Here is an 18,354-nt window from a genome sequence, read left to right as displayed (position 1 = left end):
CTCAGACAGTAGGGGGAACAGCACCACTGTCTGCTCCACCTCAGACAGTAGGGGGAACAGCACCACTGTCTGCTCCAACTCAGACAGTAGGGGGAACAGCACCACTCTCTGCTCCACCTCAGACAGTAGGGGGAACAGCACCACTGTCTGCTCCACCTCAGACAGTAGGGGGAACAGCACCACTGTCTGCTCCACCTCAGACAGTAAGGGGAACAGCACCACTGTATACTCCACCTCAGACAGTAGGGGGACATCAGCACCTTCTGCTCCACCTCCGACGGTAGGGGGAACAGCACCACTTTCTGCTCCACCTCAGACAGTAGGGGGAACAGCACCACTTTCTGCTCCACCTCAGACAGTAGGGGGAACAGCACCACCTCAGACTGAAGGGGGGACAGCACCACTGTCTGCTCCACCTCAGACAGTAGGGGAGAACAGCACCACTGTCTGCTCCACCTCAGACAGTAGGGGGAACAGCACCACTCTCTGCTCCACCTCAGACAGTAGGGGGAACAGCACAACCTCAGACAGTAGGGGAAACAGCACCACTGTCTACTCCACCTCAGACAGTAGGGGGAACAGCATCACTGTCAGCTCCACCTCAGACAGTAGGGGAAACAGCACCACTGTCTACTCCACCTCAGACAGTAGGGGGGAACAGCATCACTGTCTGCTCCACCTCAGACAATAGGGGGAACAGCACCACTCTCTGCTCCACCTCAGACAGTAGGGGGAACAGCACAACCTCAGACAGTAGGGGAAACAGCACCACTGTCTACTCCATCTCAGACAGTAGGGGGAACAGCACCACTCTCTGCTCCACCTCAGACAGTAGGGGGTACAGCACCACTGTCTGCTCCACCTCACACAGTAGGGGAAACAGCACCACTGTCTACTCCACCTCAGACAGTAGGGGGAACAGCACCAGCTCAGACAGTAGGGGAAACAGCACCACCTCAGACAGTAGGGGGAACAGCACCACTGTCTGCTCCACCTCAGACAGTAGGGGGAACAGCACCACTGTCTACTCCACCTCAGACAGTAGGGGGAACAGCACCACTCTCTGCTCCACCTCAGACAGTGGGGGAACAGCACCACTGTCTGCTCCACCTCAGACAGTAGGGGGAACAGCACCACTCTCTGCTCCACCTCAGACAATAGGGGGAACAGCACCACTGTCTGCTCCATCTCAGACAGTAGGGGGGAACAGCACCACTGTCTGCTCCACCTCAGACAGTAGGGGGAACAGCACCACTGTCTACTCCACCTCAGACAGTAGGGGGAACAGCACCACTGTCTGCTCCACCTCACACAGTAGGGGGAACAGCACCACTGTCTGCTCCACCTCAGACAGTAGGGGGAACAGCACCACTGTCTACTCCACCTCAGACAGTAGGGGGAACAGCACCACTGTCTACTCCACCTCAGACAGTAGGGGGAACAGCACCACTGTCTGCTCCACCTCACACAGTAGGGGGAACAGCACCACTGTCTGCTCCACCTCAGACAGTAGGGGGAACAGCACCACTGTCTACTCCACCTCAGACAGTAGGGGGAACAGCACCACTGTCTACTCCACCTCAGACAGTAGGGGCAACAGCACCACCTCAGACAGTAGGGGGAACAGCACCACTGTCTACTCCACCTCAGACAGTAGGGAGAACAGCACCACTGTCTGCTCCACCTCAGACAGTAGAGGGAACAGCACCACTGTCTGCTCCACCTCAGACAGTAGGGGGGAACAGCACCACTGTCTACTCCACCTCAGACAGTAGGGGGTACAGCACCATCTCAGACAGTAGGGGGAAACAGCACCAATGCAGTACAATAAAAAGCAATATATATTCCGCTGTTCTGTCGTGATGATGTTACAGGGGGGGAAAATTGTGTTGTTGTTTGCAGACTCCATCAGATCCTCCTCTCAGGGCTGGGTGTCTCAGTCTCTATCAGATCCTCCTCTCAGGGCTGGGTGTCTCAGACTCTATCAGATCCCCCGACCAGGGCTGGGTGTCTCAGTCTCTATCAGATCCTCCTCTCAGTGCTGGGTGTCTCAGACTCTATCAGATCCTCCTCTCAGGGCTGGGTGTCACAGTCTCTATCAGATCCTCCTCTCAGGGCTGGGTGTCTCAGACTCTATCAGATCCCCCTCCCAGGGCTGGGTGTCTCAGACTCTATCAGATCCTCCTCTCAGGGCTGGGTGTCTCAGACTCTATCAGATCCTCCTCTCAGGGCTGGGTGTCTCAGGCTCTGCCTCCTCTCCACCCTCTCAGGGCTGGGTGTCTCAGGCTCTGCCTCCTCTCCACCCTCTCAGGGCTGGGTGTCTCAGGCTCTGCTTCCTCTCCACCCTCTCAGGGCTGGGTGTCTCAGGCTCTGCCTCCTCTCCACCCTCTCAGGGCTGGGCGTCTCAGACACTATGAGATCCTCCTCTCAGGGCTGGGTGTCTCAGGCTCTATCAGATCCTCCTCTCCACCCTCTCAGGGCTGGGTGTCTCATTCTCTGCCTCCTCTCCACCCTCTCAGGGCTGGGTGTCTCAGGCTCTACACACTCTTGGATTGCATCCTACATGGCAGGCCATTCCTACCAGGTGACGTGGAGAGGATGTGTGTCTGTGTCACGTACTCTCACTACTGGCTCGGTTCTAGGCCCTCTCCTCTTCTCTCTATACACCAAGTCACTCAGCTCTGTCATAGGGGTGGCAGGTAGCCTAGTGGTGAAGAGCGTTGGGCCAGTAACCGAAAGGTTGCTGGTTTGAATCCCCAAGCCGACTAGGTGAACCCTAATTGCTCCTGTAAGTTTCTCTAGATAAGAGCGTCTGCTTAAATGACTAAATTGTCAATGTAAATATCCTCACATGGTCTCTCCTATTATTGCTATGTGGATGACACAACTATCTTTCTACTCCCCCCCCCCCTCCTTCTGACACCCAGGTGTTGATGCATCTCTTCATGCCTAGCAGACATCTCAGCTTGGATGTTGACCCTCGACATGCTCTTGCTACAAGACCATAATGCTTAGCTACAGAACAGCAAGAGGAACTTCCACTTCCCTACCTTCAAGCTATGGTCACATCCCAACCCGAGCACTCTGTTCTAAACCTGTACCTTCAGGCTATGGTCACACTCCAACCCGAGCACTCTGTTCTAAACCCTTACCTTCAGGCTATGGTCACATCCCAACCCGAGCAGTCAGTTCTAAACCCTTACCTTCAGGCTATAGTCACATCCCAACCCGAGCACCCTGTTCTAAACCCTTACCTTCAGGGTATGGTCACAACCCAACCCGAGCACTCTGTTCTAAACCCTTACCTTCAGGCTATGGTCACATCCCAACCCGAGCACTCTGTTCTAAACCCCTACCTTCATGCTATGGACATATCCCAACCCGAGCACTCTGTTCTAAACCCCTACCTTCAGGCTATGGTCACATCCCAACCCGAGCACTCTGTTCTAAACCCATACCTTCAGGCTATGGTCACATCCCAACCCGAGCACTCTGTTCTAAACCCCTACCTTCAGGCTATGGTCACATCCCAACCCGAGCATTCTGTTCTAAACCCCTACCTTCAGGCTATGGTCACATCCCAACCCGAGCAGTCAGTTCTAAACCCTTACCTTCAGGCTATGGTCACATCCCAACCCGAGCACTCTGTTCTAAACCCCTACCTTCAGGCTATGGTCACATCCCAACCCGAGCATTCTGTTCTAAACCCCTACCTTCAGGCTATGGTCACATCCCAACCCGAGCAGTCTGTTCTAAACCCCTACCTTGAGGCTATGGTCACATCCCAACCCGAGCACTCTGTTCTCAACCCCTACCTTCAGGCTATGGTCACATCCCAACCCGAGCACTCTGTTCTAAACCCTTACCTTCAGCCTATGGTCACATCCCGACCCGAGCACTCTGTTCTAAACCCCTACCTTCAGGCTATGGTCATATCCCAACCCGAGCACTCTGATCTAAACCCCTACCTTCAGGCTATGGTCACATCCAAACCCGAGCACTCTGTTCTAAACCCCAACCTTCAGCCTATGGTCACACCCGAACCCGAGCACTCTGTTCTAAACCCTTACCTTCAAGCTATGGTCACACCCAAAATCGAGCACTCTGTTCTAAACTCCTACCTTCAGGCTATGGTCACACCCCAACCCGAGCACTCTGTTCTAAACCCCTACCTTCAGGCTATGGTCACACCCCAACGCGAGCACTCTGTTCTAAACCCCTACCTTCAGGCTATGGTCACATACCAACCCGAGCACTCTGTTCTAAACACCTACCTTCAGGCTATGGTCACATCCCAACCGGAGCAATCATTTCTAAACCCTTACCTTCAGGCCATGGTCAAATCCCAACCCGAGCACTCTGTTCTAAACCCCTGCCTTCAGGCTATGGTCACACCCCAACCCGAGCACTCTGTTCTAAACCCCTACCTTCAGGCTATGGTCACACCCCAACCCGAGCACTCTGTTCTAAACCCCTACCTTCAGGCTATGGTCACATCCCAATCCGAGCACTCTGTTCTAAACCCCTAACTTCAGGCTATGGTCACATCCCAACCCGAGCACTCTGTTCTAAACCCCTACCTTCAGGCTATGGTCACATCCCAACCAGAGCGCTCTGTTCTAAACCCCTACCTTCAGGCTATGGTCACACCCCAACCCGAGCACTCTGTTCTAAACCCCTACCTTCAGGCTATGGTCACATCCCAACCCGAGCACTCTGTTCTAAACCCCTACCTTCAGGCTATGGTCACACCCCAACCCGAGCACTCTGTTCTAAACCCCTACCTTCAGGCTATGGACACATCCCAATCAGAGCACTCTGTTCTAAACCCATACCTTCAGGCTATGGACACATCCAAACCCGAGCACTCTGTTCTAAACCCCTACCGTCGGGCTATGGTCACATCCCAACCCGAGCACTCTGTTCTAAACCCCTACCTTCGGGCTATGGTCACATCCCAACCCGAGCACTCTGTTCTAAACCCCTACCTTCAGGCTATGGTCTCATCCCAACCCGAGCACTCTGTTCTAAACACCTACCTTCAGGCTATGGTCACATCCCAATCCGAGCACTCTGTTCTAAACCCCTAACTTCAGGCTATGGTCACATCCCAACCCGAGCGCTCTGTTCTAAACCCCTACCTTCAGGCTATGGTCACATCCCAACCCGAGCACTCTGTTCTAAACCCCTACCGTCAGGCTATGCTCACACCCCAACCCGAGCACTCTGTTCTAAACCCCTACCTTCGGGCTATGGTCACATCCCAACCCGAGCACTCTGTTCTAAACCCCTACCTTCAGGCTATGGTCACACCCCAACCCGAGCACTCTGTTCTAAACCCCTACCTTCAGGCTATGGTCACATCCCAACTCGAGCACTCTGTTCTAAACACCTACCTTCAGGCTATGGTCACATCCCAACCGGAGCACTCTGTTCTAAACCCTTACCTTCAGGCCATGGTCAAATCCCAACCCGAGCACTCTGTTCTAAACCCCTGCCTTCAGGCTATGGTCACACCCCAACCCGAACACTCTGTTCTAAACCCCTACCTTCAGGCTATGGTCACACCCCAACCCGAGCACTCTGTTCTAAACCCCTACCTTCAGGCTATGGTCACATCCCAACCCGAGCACTCTGTTCTAAACCCCTACCTTAAGGCTATGGTCACACCCCAACCCGAGCACTCTGTTCTAAACCCCTACCTTCAGGCTATGGACACATCCCAATCCGAGCACTCTGTTCTAAACCCATACCTTCGAGCTATGGTCACATCCCAACCCGAGCATTCTGTTCTAAACCCCTACCTTCGGGCTATGGTCACATCCCAACCCGTGGACTCTGTTCTAAACCCCTACCTTTGGGCTATGGTCACATCCCAACCCGAGCACTCTATTCTAAACCCCTACCTTCGGGCTATGGTCACATCCCAACCGGAGCACTCTGTTCTAAACACCTACCTTCGGGCTATGGTCACATCCCAACCCGAGCACTCTGTTCTAAACCCCTACCTTCAGGCTATGGTCACATCCCAACCCGAGTACTCTGTTCTAAACCCTTACCTTCAGGCTATGGTCACATCCCAACCCGAGCACTCTGTTCTAAACCCCTACCTTCAGGCTATGGTCACATCCCAACCCGAGCACTCTGTTCTAAACCCTTAACTTCAGGCTATGGTCACAACCCAACCCGAGCACTCTGTTCTAAACCCTTACCTTCAGGCTATGGTCACAACCCATCCCGAGCACTCTGTTCTAAACCCTTACCTTCAGGCTATGGTCACATCCCAACCCGAGCACTCTGTTCTAAACCCCTACCTTCATGCTATGGTCATATCCCAACCCGAGCACTCTGTTCTAAACCCCTACCTTCAGGCTATGGTCACATCCCAACCCGAGCACTCTGTTCTAAACCCATACCTTCAGGCTATGGTCACATCCCAAACCAAGCACTCTGTTCTAAACCCTTACCTTCAGGCTATGGTCACATCCAAACCCGAGCACTCTGTTCTAAACCCCTACCTTCAGGCTATGGTCACATCCCAACCCGAGCACTCTGTTCTAAACCCTTACCTTCAGGCTATGGTCACATCCCAACCCGAGCACTCTGTTCTAAACCCCTACCTTCAGGCTATGGTTACATCCCAACCCGAGCATTCTGTTCTAAACCCCTACATTCAGGCTATGGTCACATCCCAACCCGAGCAGTCAGTTCTAAAACCTTACCTTCAGGCTATGGTCACATCCCAACCCGAGCACTCTGTTCTAAACCACTACCTTCAGGCTATGGTCACATCCCAACCCGAGCATTCTGTTCTAAACCCCTACCTTCAGGCTATGGTCACATCCCAACCCGAGCAGTCTGTTCTAAACCCCTACCTTGAGGCTATGGTCACATCCCAACCCGAGCACTCTGTTCTCAACCCCTACCTTCAGGCTACGGTCACATCCCAACCCGAGCACTCTGTTCTAAACCCTTACCTTCAGCTTATGGTCACATCCCGACCCGAGCACTCTGTTCTAAACCCCTACCTTCAGGCTATGGTCATATCCCACCCCGAGCACTCTGTTCTAAACCCCTACCTTCAGGCTATGGTCACATCCAAACCCGAGCACTCTGTTCTAAACCCCAACCTTCAGCCTATGGTCACACCCGAACCCGAGCACTCTGTTCTAAACCCCTACCTTCAGGTTATGGTCACATCCCAACCCGAGCACTCTGTTCTAAACCCTTACCTTCAGGCTATGGTCACACCCCAACTCGAGCACTCTGTTCTAAACTCCTACCTTCAGGCTATGGTCACACCCCAACCCGAGCACTCTGATCTAAACCCCTACCTTCAGGCTATGGTCACACCCCAACCCGAGCACTCTGTTCTAAACCCCTACCTTCAGGCTATGGTCACACCCCAACCCGAGCACTCTGTTCTAAACCCCTACCTTCAGGCTATGGTCACATCCCAATCCGAGCACTCTGTTCTAAACCCCTAACTTCAGGCTATGGTCACATCCCAACCCGAGCACTCTGTTCTAAACCCCTACCTTCAGGCTATGGTCACATCCCAACCCGAGCACTCTGTTCTAAACCCCTACCTTCAGGCTATGGTCACACCCCAACCCGAGCACTCTGTTCTAAACCCCTACCTTCAGGCTATGGTCACATCCCAACCCGAGCACTCTGTTCTAAACCCCTACCTTCAGGCTATGGTCACACCCCAACCCGAGCACTCTGTTCTAAACCCCTACCTTCAGGCTATGGACACATCCCAATCAGAGCACTCTGTTCTAAACCCATACCTTCAGGCTATGGACACATCCAAACCCGAGCACTCTGTTCTAAACCCCTACCGTCGGGCTATGGTCACATCCCAACCTGAGCACTCTGTTCTAAACCCCTACCTTCGGGCTATGGTCACATCCCAACCCGAGCACTCTGTTCTAAACCCCTACCTTCAGGTTATGGTCACATCCCAACCCGAGCACTCTGTTCTAATCCCTTACCTTCAGGCTATGGTCACACCCCAACTCGAGCACTCTGTTCTAAACCCCTACCTTCAGGCTATGGTCACATCCAAACCCGAGCACTCTGTTCTAAACACCTACCTTCAGGCTATGGTCACATCCCAATCCGGGCACTCTGTTCTAAACCCCTAACTTCAGGCTATGGTCACATCCCAACCCGAGCACTCTGTTCTAAACCCCTACCTTCAGGCTATGGTCTCATCCCAACCCGAGCACTCTGTTCTAAACCCCTACCGTCAGGCTATGCTCACACCCCAACCCGAGCACTCTGTTCTAAACCCCTACCTTCGGGCTATGGTCACATCCCAACCCGAGCACTCTGTTCTAAACCCTTACCTTCAGCCTATGGTCACATCCCGACCCGAGCACTCTGTTCTAAACCCCTACCTTCAGGCTATGGTCATATCCCAACCCGAGCACTCTGTTCTAAACCCCTACCTTCAGGCTATGGTCACATCCAAACCCGAGCACTCTGTTCTAAACCCCAACCTTCAGCCTATGGTCACACCCGAACCCGAGCACTCTGTTCTAAACCCCTACCTTCAGGTTATGGTCACATCCCAACCCGAGCACTCTGTTCTAAACCCTTACCTTCAGGCTATGGTCACACCCCAACTCGAGCACTCTGTTCTAAACTCCTACCTTCAGGCTATGGTCACACCCCAACCCGAGCACTCTGTTCTAAACACCTACCTTCAGGCTATGGTCACATCCCAACCGGAGCAATAATTTCTAAACCCTTACCTTCAGGCCATGGTCAAATCCCAACCCGAGCACTCTGTTCTAAACCCCTGCCTTCAGGCTATGGTCACACCCCAACCCGAGCACTCTGTTCTAAACCCCTACCTTCAGGCTATGGTCACACCCCAACCCGAGCACTCTGTTCTAAACCCCTACCTTCAGGCTATGGTCACATCCCAATCCGAGCACTCTGTTCTAAACCCCTAACTTCAGGCTATGGTCACATCCCAACCCGAGCACTCTGTTCTAAACCCCTACCTTCAGGCTATGGTCACATCCCAACCCGAGCACTCTGTTCTAAACACCTACCTTCAGGCTATGGTCACACCCCAACCCGAGCACTCTGTTCTAAACCCCTACCTTCAGGCTATGGTCACATCCCAACCCGAGCACTCTGTTCTAAACCCCTACCTTCAGGCTATGGTCACACCCCAACCCGAGCACTCTGTTCTAAACCCCTACCTTCAGGCTATGGAGACATCCCAATCAGAGCACTCTGTTCTAAACCCATACCTTCAGGCTATGGACACATCCAAACCCGAGCACTCTGTTCTAAACCCCTACCGTCGGGCTATGGTCACATCCCAACCCGAGCACTCTGTTCTAAACCCCTACCTTCGGGCTATGGTCACATCCCAACCCGAGCACTCTGTTCTAAACCCCTACCTTCAGGCTATGGTCACATCCCAACCCGAGCACTCTGTTCTAAACACCTACCTTCAGGCTATGGTCACATCCCAATCCGAGCACTCTGTTCTAAACCCCTAACTTCAGGCTATGGTCACATCCCAACCCGAGCACTCTGTTCTAAACCCCTACCTTCAGGCTATGGTCTCATCCCAACCCGAGCACTCTGTTCTAAACCCCTACCTTCAAGCTATGGACACATCTCAATCCGAGCACTCTGTTCTAAACCCATACCTTCAGGCTATGGACACATCCAAACCCGAGCACTCTGTTCTAACCCCCTACCTTCGGGCTATGGTCACATCCCAACCTGAGCACTCTGTTCTAAACCCCTACCTTCGGGCTATGGTCACATCCCAACCCGAGCACTCTGTTCTAAACCCTTACCTTCAGCCTATGGTCACATCCCGACCCGAGCACTCTGTTCTAAACCCCTACCTTCAGGCTATGGTCATATCCCAACCCGAGCACTCTGATCTAAACCCCTACCTTCAGGCTATGGTCACATCCAAACCCGAGCACTCTGTTCTAAACCCCAACCTTCAGCCTATGGTCACACCCGAACCCGAGCACTCTGTTCTAAACCCCTACCTTCAGGTTATGGTCACATCCCAACCCGAGCACTCTGTTCTAAACCCTTACCTTCAGGCTATGGTCACACCCCAACTCGAGCACTCTGTTCTAAACTCCTACCTTCAGGCTATGGTCACACCCCAACCCGAGCACTCTGTTCTAAACCCCTACCTTCAGGCTATGGTCACACCCCAACCCGAGCACTCTGTTCTAAACCCCTACCTTCAGGCTATGGTCACACCCCAACCCGAGCACTCTGTTCTAAACCCCTACCTTCAGGCTATGGTCACATCCCAATCCGAGCACTCTGTTCTAAACCCCTAACTTCAGGCTATGGTCACATCCCAACCCGAGCACTCTGTTCTAAACCCCTACCTTCAGGCTATGGTCACATCCCAACCTGAGCACTCTGTTCTAAACCCCTACCTTCAGGCTATGGTCACACCCCAACCAGAGCACTCTGTTCTAAACCCCTACCTTCAGGCTATGGTCACATCCCAACCCGAGCACTCTGTTCTAAACCCCTACCTTCGGGCTATGGTCACATCCCAACCCGAGCACTCTGTTCTAAACCCCTACCTTCAGGTTATGGTCACATCCCAACCCGAGCACTCTGTTCTAATCCCTTACCTTCAGGCTATGGACACACCCCAACCGGAGCAATCATTTCTAAACCCTTACCTTCAGGCCATGGTCAAATCCCAACCCGAGCACTCTGTTCTAAACCCCTGCCTTCAGGCTATGGTCACACCCCAACCCGAGCACTCTGTTCTAAACCCCTACCTTCAGGCTATGGTCACACCCCAACCCGAGCACTCTGTTCTAAACCCCTACCTTCTGGCTATGGTCACATCCCAATCCGAGCACTCTGTACTAAACCCCTAACTTCAGGCTATGGTCACACCCCAACCCGAGCACTCTGTTCTAAACCCCTACCTTCAGGCTATGGTCACATCCCAACCCGAGCACTCTGTTCTAAACCCCTACCTTCAGGCTATGGTCACACCCCAACCCGAGCACTCTGTTCTAAACCCCTACCTTCAGGCTATGGACACATCCCAATCAGAGCACTCTGTTCTAAACCCATACCTTCAGGCTATGGTCACATCCCAACCCGAGCATTCTGTTCTAAACCCCTACCTTCAGGCTATGGTCACACCCCAACCCGAGCACTCTGTTCTAAACCCCTACCTTCAGGCTATGGTCACATCCCAACCCGAGCACTCTGTTCTAAACCCCTACCTTCAGGCTATGGTCACACCCCAACCCGAGCACTCTGTTCTAAACCCCTACCTTCAGGCTATGGACACATCACAATCAGAGCACTCTGTTCTAAACCCATACCTTCAGGCTATGGACACATCCAAACCCGAGCACTCTGTTCTAAACCCCTACCGTCGGGCTATGGTCACATCCCAACCCGAGCACTCTGTTCTAAACCCCTACCTTCGGGCTATGGTCACATCCCAACCCGAGCACTCTGTTCTAAACCCCTACCTTCGGGCTATGGTCACATCCCAACCCGAGCACTCTGTTCTAATCACCTACCTTCAGGCTATGGTCACATCCCAATCCGAGCACTCTGTTCTAAACCCCTAACTTCAGGCTATGGTCACATCCCAACCCGAGCACTCTGTTCTAAACCCCTACCTTCAGGCTATGGTCACACCCCAACCCGAGCACTCTGTTCTAAACCCCTACCTTCAGGCTATGGACACATCCCAATCAGAGCACTCTGTTCTAAACCCATACCTTCAGGCTATGGACACATCCAAAACCGAGCACTCTGTTCTAAACCCCTACCGTCGGGCTATGGTCACATCCCAACCCGAGCACTCTGTTCTAAACCCCTACCTTCGGGCTATGGTCACATCCCAACCCGAGCACTCTGTTCTAAACCCCTACCTTCAGGCTATGGTCACATCCCAACCCGAGCACTCTGTTCTAAACACCTACCTTCAGGCTATGGTCACATCCCAATCCGAGCACTCTGTTCTAAACCCCTAACTTCAGGCTATGGTCACATCCCAACCCGAGCACTCTGTTCTAAACCCCTACCTTCAGGCTATGGTCTCATCCCAACCCGGCACTCTGTTCTAAACCCCTACCGTCAGGCTATGCTCACACCCCAACCCGAGCACTCTGTTCTAAACCCCTACCTTCAGGCTATGGACACATCTCAATCCGAGCACTCTGTTCTAAACCCATACCTTCAGGCTATGGACACATCCAAACCCGAGCACTCTGTTCTAAACCCCTACCTTCGGGCTATGGTCACATCCCAACCTGAGCACTCTGTTCTAAACCCCTACCTTCGGGCTATGGTCACATCCCAACCCGAGCACTCTGTTCTAAACCCTTACCTTCAGCCTATGGTCACATCCCGACCCGAGCACTCTGTTCTAAACCCCTACCTTCAGGCTATGGTCATATCCCAACCCGAGCACTCTGTTCTAAACCCCTACCTTCAGGCTATGGTCACATCCAAACCCGAGCACTCTGTTCTAAACCCCAACCTTCAGCCTATGGTCACACCCGAACCCGAGCACTCTGTTCTAAACCCCTACCTTCAGGTTATGGTCACATCCCAACCCGAGCACTCTGTTCTAAACCCTTACCTTCAGGCTATGGTCACATCCCAACCCGAGCACTCTGTTCTAAACCCCTACCTTCGGGCTATGGTCACATCCCAACCCGAGCACTCTGTTCTAAACCCCTACCTTCAGGTTATGGTCACATCCCAACCCGAGCACTCTGTTCTAATCCCTTACCTTCAGGCTATGGACACACCCCAACCGGAGCAATCATTTCTAAACCCTTACCTTCAGGCCATGGTCAAATCCCAACCCGAGCACTCTGTTCTAAACCCCTGCCTTCAGGCTATGGTCACACCCCAACCCGAGCACTCTGTTCTAAACCCCTACCTTCAGGCTATGGTCACACCCCAACCCGAGCACTCTGTTCTAAACCCCTACCTTCAGGCTATGGTCACATCCCAATCCGAGCACTCTGTTCTAAACCCCTAACTTCAGGCTATGGTCACACCCCAACCCGAGCACTCTGTTCTAAACCTCTACCTTCAGGCTATGGTCACATCCCAACCCGAGCACTCTGTTCTAAACCCCTACCTTCAGGCTATGGTCACACCCCAACCCGAGCACTCTGTTCTAAACCCCTACCTTCAGGCTATGGACACATCCCAATCAGAGCACTCTGTTCTAAACCCATACCTTCAGGCTATGGTCACATCCCAACCCGAGCACTCTGTTCTAAACCCCTATCTTCAGGCTATGGTCACACCCCAACCCGAGCACTCTGTTCTAAACCCCTACCTTCAGGCTATGGTCACATCCCAACCCGAGCACTCTGTTCTAAACCCCTACCTTCAGGCTATGGTCACACCCCAACCCGAGCACTCTGTTCTAAACCCCTACCTTCAGGCTATGGACACATCCCAATCATAGCACTCTGTTCTAAACCCATACCTTCAGGCTATGGACACATCCAAACCCGAGCACTCTGTTCTAAACCCCTACCGTCGGGCTATGGTCACATCCCAACCCGAGCACTCTGTTCTAAACCCCTACCTTCGGGCTATGGTCACATCCCAACCCGAGCACTCTGTTCTAAACCCCTACCTTCAGGCTATGGTCACATCCCAACCCGAGCACTCTGTTCTAAACACCTACCTTCAGGCTATGGTCACATCCCAATCCGAGCACTCTGTTCTAAACCCCTAACTTCAGGCTATGGTCACATCCCAACCCGAGCACTCTGTTCTAAACCCCTACCTTCAGGCTATGGTCTCATCCCAACCCGAGCACTCTGTTCTAAACCCCTACCGTCAGGCTATGCTCACACCCCAACCCGAGCACTCTGTTCTAAACCCCTACCTTCAGGCTATGGACACATCTCAATCCGAGCACTCTGTTCTAAACCCATACCTTCAGGCTATGGACACATCCAAACCCGAGCACTCTGTTCTAAACCCCTACCTTCGGGCTATGGTCACATCCCAACCTGAGCACTCTGTTCTAAACCCCTACCTTCGGGCTATGGTCACATCCCAACCCGAGCACTCTGTTCTAAACCCTTACCTTCAGCCTATGGTCACATCCCGACCCGAGCACTCTGTTCTAAACCCCTACCTTCAGGCTATGGTCATATCCCAACCCGAGCACTCTGTTCTAAACCCCTACCTTCAGGCTATGGTCACATCCAAACCCGAGCACTCTGTTCTAAACCCCAACCTTCAGCCTATGGTCACACCCGAACCCGAGCACTCTGTTCTAAACCCCTACCTTCAGGTTATGGTCACATCCCAACCCGAGCACTCTGTTCTAAACCCTTACCTTCAGGCTATGGTCACACCCCAACTCGAGCACTCTGTTCTAAACTCCTACCTTCAGGCTATGGTCACACCCCAACCCGAGCACTCTGTTCTAAACCCCTACCTTCAGGCTATGGTCACACCCCAACCCGAGCACTCTGTTCTAAACCCCTACCTTCAGGCTATGGTCACACCCCAACCCGAGCACTCTGTTCTAAACCCCTACCTTCAGGCTATGGTCACATCCCAATCCGAGCACTCTGTTCTAAACCCCTAACTTCAGGCTATGGTCACATCCCAACCCGAGCACTCTGTTCTAAACCCCTACCTTCAGGCTATGGTCACATCCCAACCCGAGCACTCTGTTCTAAACCCCTACCTTCAGGCTATGGTCACACCCCAACCCGAGCACTCTGTTCTAAACCCCTACCTTCAGGCTATGGTCACATCCCAACCCGAGCACTCTGTTCTAAACCCCTACCTTCGGGCTATGGTCACATCCCAACCCGAGCACTCTGTTCTAAACCCCTACCTTCAGGTTATGGTCACATCCCAACCCGAGCACTCTGTTCTAATCCCTTACCTTCAGGCTATGGACACACCCCAACCGGAGCAATCATTTCTAAACCCTTACCTTCAGGCCATGGTCAAATCCCAACCCGAGCACTCTGTTCTAAACCCCTGCCTTCAGGCTATGGTCACACCCCAACCCGAGCACTCTGTTCTAAACCCCTACCTTCAGGCTATGGTCACACCCCAACCCGAGCACTCTGTTCTAAACCCCTACCTTCAGGCTATGGTCACATCCCAATCCGAGCACTCTGTTCTAAACCCCTAACTTCAGGCTATGGTCACATCCCAACCCGAGCACTCTGTTCTAAACCCCTACCTTCAGGCTATGGTCACATCCCAACCCGAGCACTCTGTTCTAAACCCCTACCTTCAGGATATGGTCACACCCCAACCCGAGCACTCTGTTCTAAACCCCTACCTTCAGGCTATGGTCAACTCCCAACCCGAGCACTCTGTTCTAAACCCCTACCTTCAGGCTATGGTCACACCCCAACCCGAGCACTCTGTTCTAAACCCCTACATTCAGGCTATGGACACATCCCAATCAGAGCACTCTGTTCTAAACCCATACCTTCAGGCTATGGACACATCCAAACCCGAGCACTCTGTTCTAAACCCCTACCGTCGGGCTATGGTCACATCCCAACCCGAGCACTCTGTTCTAAACCCCTACCTTCGGGCTATGGTCACATCCCAACCCGAGCACTCTGTTCTAAACCCCTACCTTCAGGCTATGGTCACATCCCAACCCGAGCACTCTGTTCTAAACACCTACCTTCAGGCTATGGTCACATCCCAATCCGAGCACTCTGTTCTAAACCCCTAACTTCAGGCTATGGTCACACCCCAACCCGAGCACTCTGTTCTAAACCCCTACCTTCAGGCTATGGTCACACCCCAACCCGAGCACTCTGTTCTAAACCCCTACCTTCAGGCTATGGACACATCCCAATCAGAGCACTCTGTTCTAAACCCATACCTTCAGGCTATGGACACATCCAAACCCGAGCACTCTGTTCTAAACCCCTACCGTCGGGCTATGGTCACATCCCAACCTGAGCACTCTGTACTAAACCCCTACCTTCGGGCTATGGTCACATCCCAACCCGAGCACTCTGTTCTAAACCCCTACCTTCAGGCCATGGTCAAATCCCAACCCGAGCACTCTGTTCTAAACCCCTGCCTTCAGGCTATGGTCACACCCCAACCCGAGCACTCTGTTCTAAACCCCTACCTTCAGGCTATGGTCACACCCCAACCCGAGCACTCTGTTCTAAACCCCTACCTTCAGGCTATGGTCACATCCCAATCCTAGCACTCTGTTCTAAACCCCTAACTTCAGGCTATGGTCACATCCCAACCCGAGCACTCTGTTCTAAACACCTACCTTCAGGCTATGGTCACATCCCAACCCGAGCACTCTGTTCTAAACCCCTACCTTCAGGCTATGGTCACACCCCAACCCGAGCACTCTGTTCTAAACCCCTACCTTCAGGCTATGGTCACATCCCAACCCGAGCACTCTGTTCTAAACCCCTACCTTCAGGCTATGGACACATCCCAATCAGAGCACTCTGTTCTAAACCCATACCTTCAGGCTATGGACACATCCAAACCCGAGCACTCTGTTCTAAACCCCTACCGTCGGGCTATGGTCACATCCCAACCTGAGCACTCTGTTCTAAACCCCTACCTTCAGGCTATGGTCACATCCAAACCCGAGCACTCTGTTCTAAACCCCAACCATCAGCCTATGGTCACACCCGAACCCGAGCACTCTGTTCTAAACCCCTACCTTCAGGTTATGGTCACATCCCAACCCGAGCACTCTGTTCTAAACCCCTAACTTCAGGCTATGGTCACATCCCAACCCGAGCACTCTGTTCCAAACCCCTACCTTCAGGCTATGGTCACATCCCAACCCGAGCACTCTGTTCTAAACCCATACCTTCAGGCTATGGTCACATCCCAAACCAAGCACTCTGTTCTAAACCCTTACCTTCAGGCTATGGTCACATCCAAACCCGAGCACTCTGTTCTAAACCCCTACCTTCAGGCTATGCTCACATCCCAACCCGAGCACTCTGTTTTAAACCCTTACCTTCAGGCTATGGTCACATCCCAACCCGAGCACTCTGTTCTAAACCCCTACCTTCAGGCTATGGTCACATCCCAACCCGAGCACTCTGTTCTAATCCCTTACCTTCAGGCTATGGTCACACCCCAACTCGAGCACTCTGTTCTAAACTCCTACCTTCAGGCTATGGTCACACCCCAACCCGAGCACTCTGTTCTAAACCCCTACCTTCAGGCTATGGTCACACCCCAACCCGAGCACTCTGTTCTAAACCCCTACCTTCAGGCAATGGTCACATACCAACCCGAGCACTCTGTTCTAAACACCTACCTTCAGGCTATGGTCACATCCCAACCGGAGCAATCATTTCTAAACCCTTACCTTCAGGCCATGGTCAAATCCCAACCCGAGCACTCTGTTCTAAACCCCTGCCTTCAGGCTATGGTCACACCCCAACCCGAGCACTCTGTTCTAAACCCCTACCTTCAGGCTATGGACACATCCCAATCAGAGCACTCTGTTCTAAACCCATACCTTCAGGCTATGGACACATCCAAACCCGAGCACTCTGTTCTAAACCCCTACCGTCGGGCTATGGTCACATCCCAACCCGAGCACTCTGTTCTAAACCCCTACCTTCGGGCTATGGTCACATCCCAACCCGAGCACTCTGTTCTAAACCCCTACCTTCAGGCTATGGTCACATCCCAACCCGAGCACTCTGTTCTAAACACCTACCTTCAGGCTATGGTCACATCCCAATCCGAGCACTCTGTTCTAAACCCCTAACTTCAGGCTATGGTCACATCCCAACCCGAGCACTCTGTTCTAAACCCCTACCTTCAGGCTATGGTCTCATCCCAACCCGAGCACTCTGTTCTAAACCCCTACCGTCAGGCTATGCTCACACCCCAACCCGAGCACTCTGTTCTAAACCCCTACCTTCAGGCTATGGACACATCTCAATCCGAGCACTCTGTTCTAAACCCATACCTTCAGGCTATGGACACATCCAAACCCGAGCACTCTGTTCTAAACCCCTACCTTCGGGCTATGGTCACATCCCAACCTGAGCACTCTGTTCTAAACCCCTACCTTCGGGCTATGGTCACATCCCAACCCGAGCACTCTGTTCTAAACCCTTACCTTCAGCCTATGGTCACATCCCGACCCGAGCACTCTGTTCTAAACCCCTAGCTTCAGGCTATGGTCATATCCCAACCCGAGCACTCTGTTCTAAACCCCTACCTTCAGGCTATGGTCACATCCAAACCCGAGCACTCTGTTCTAAACCCCAACCTTCAGCCTATGGTCACACCCGAACCCGAGCACTCTGTTCTAAACCCCTACCTTCA

This window comes from Salmo salar, chromosome ssa11 (genome assembly GCF_905237065.1).
Source record: "Salmo salar chromosome ssa11, Ssal_v3.1, whole genome shotgun sequence".
Taxonomy (NCBI): Eukaryota; Metazoa; Chordata; class Actinopteri; order Salmoniformes; family Salmonidae; genus Salmo; species Salmo salar.
Note: the sequence above shows the minus strand (reverse complement) of the source record.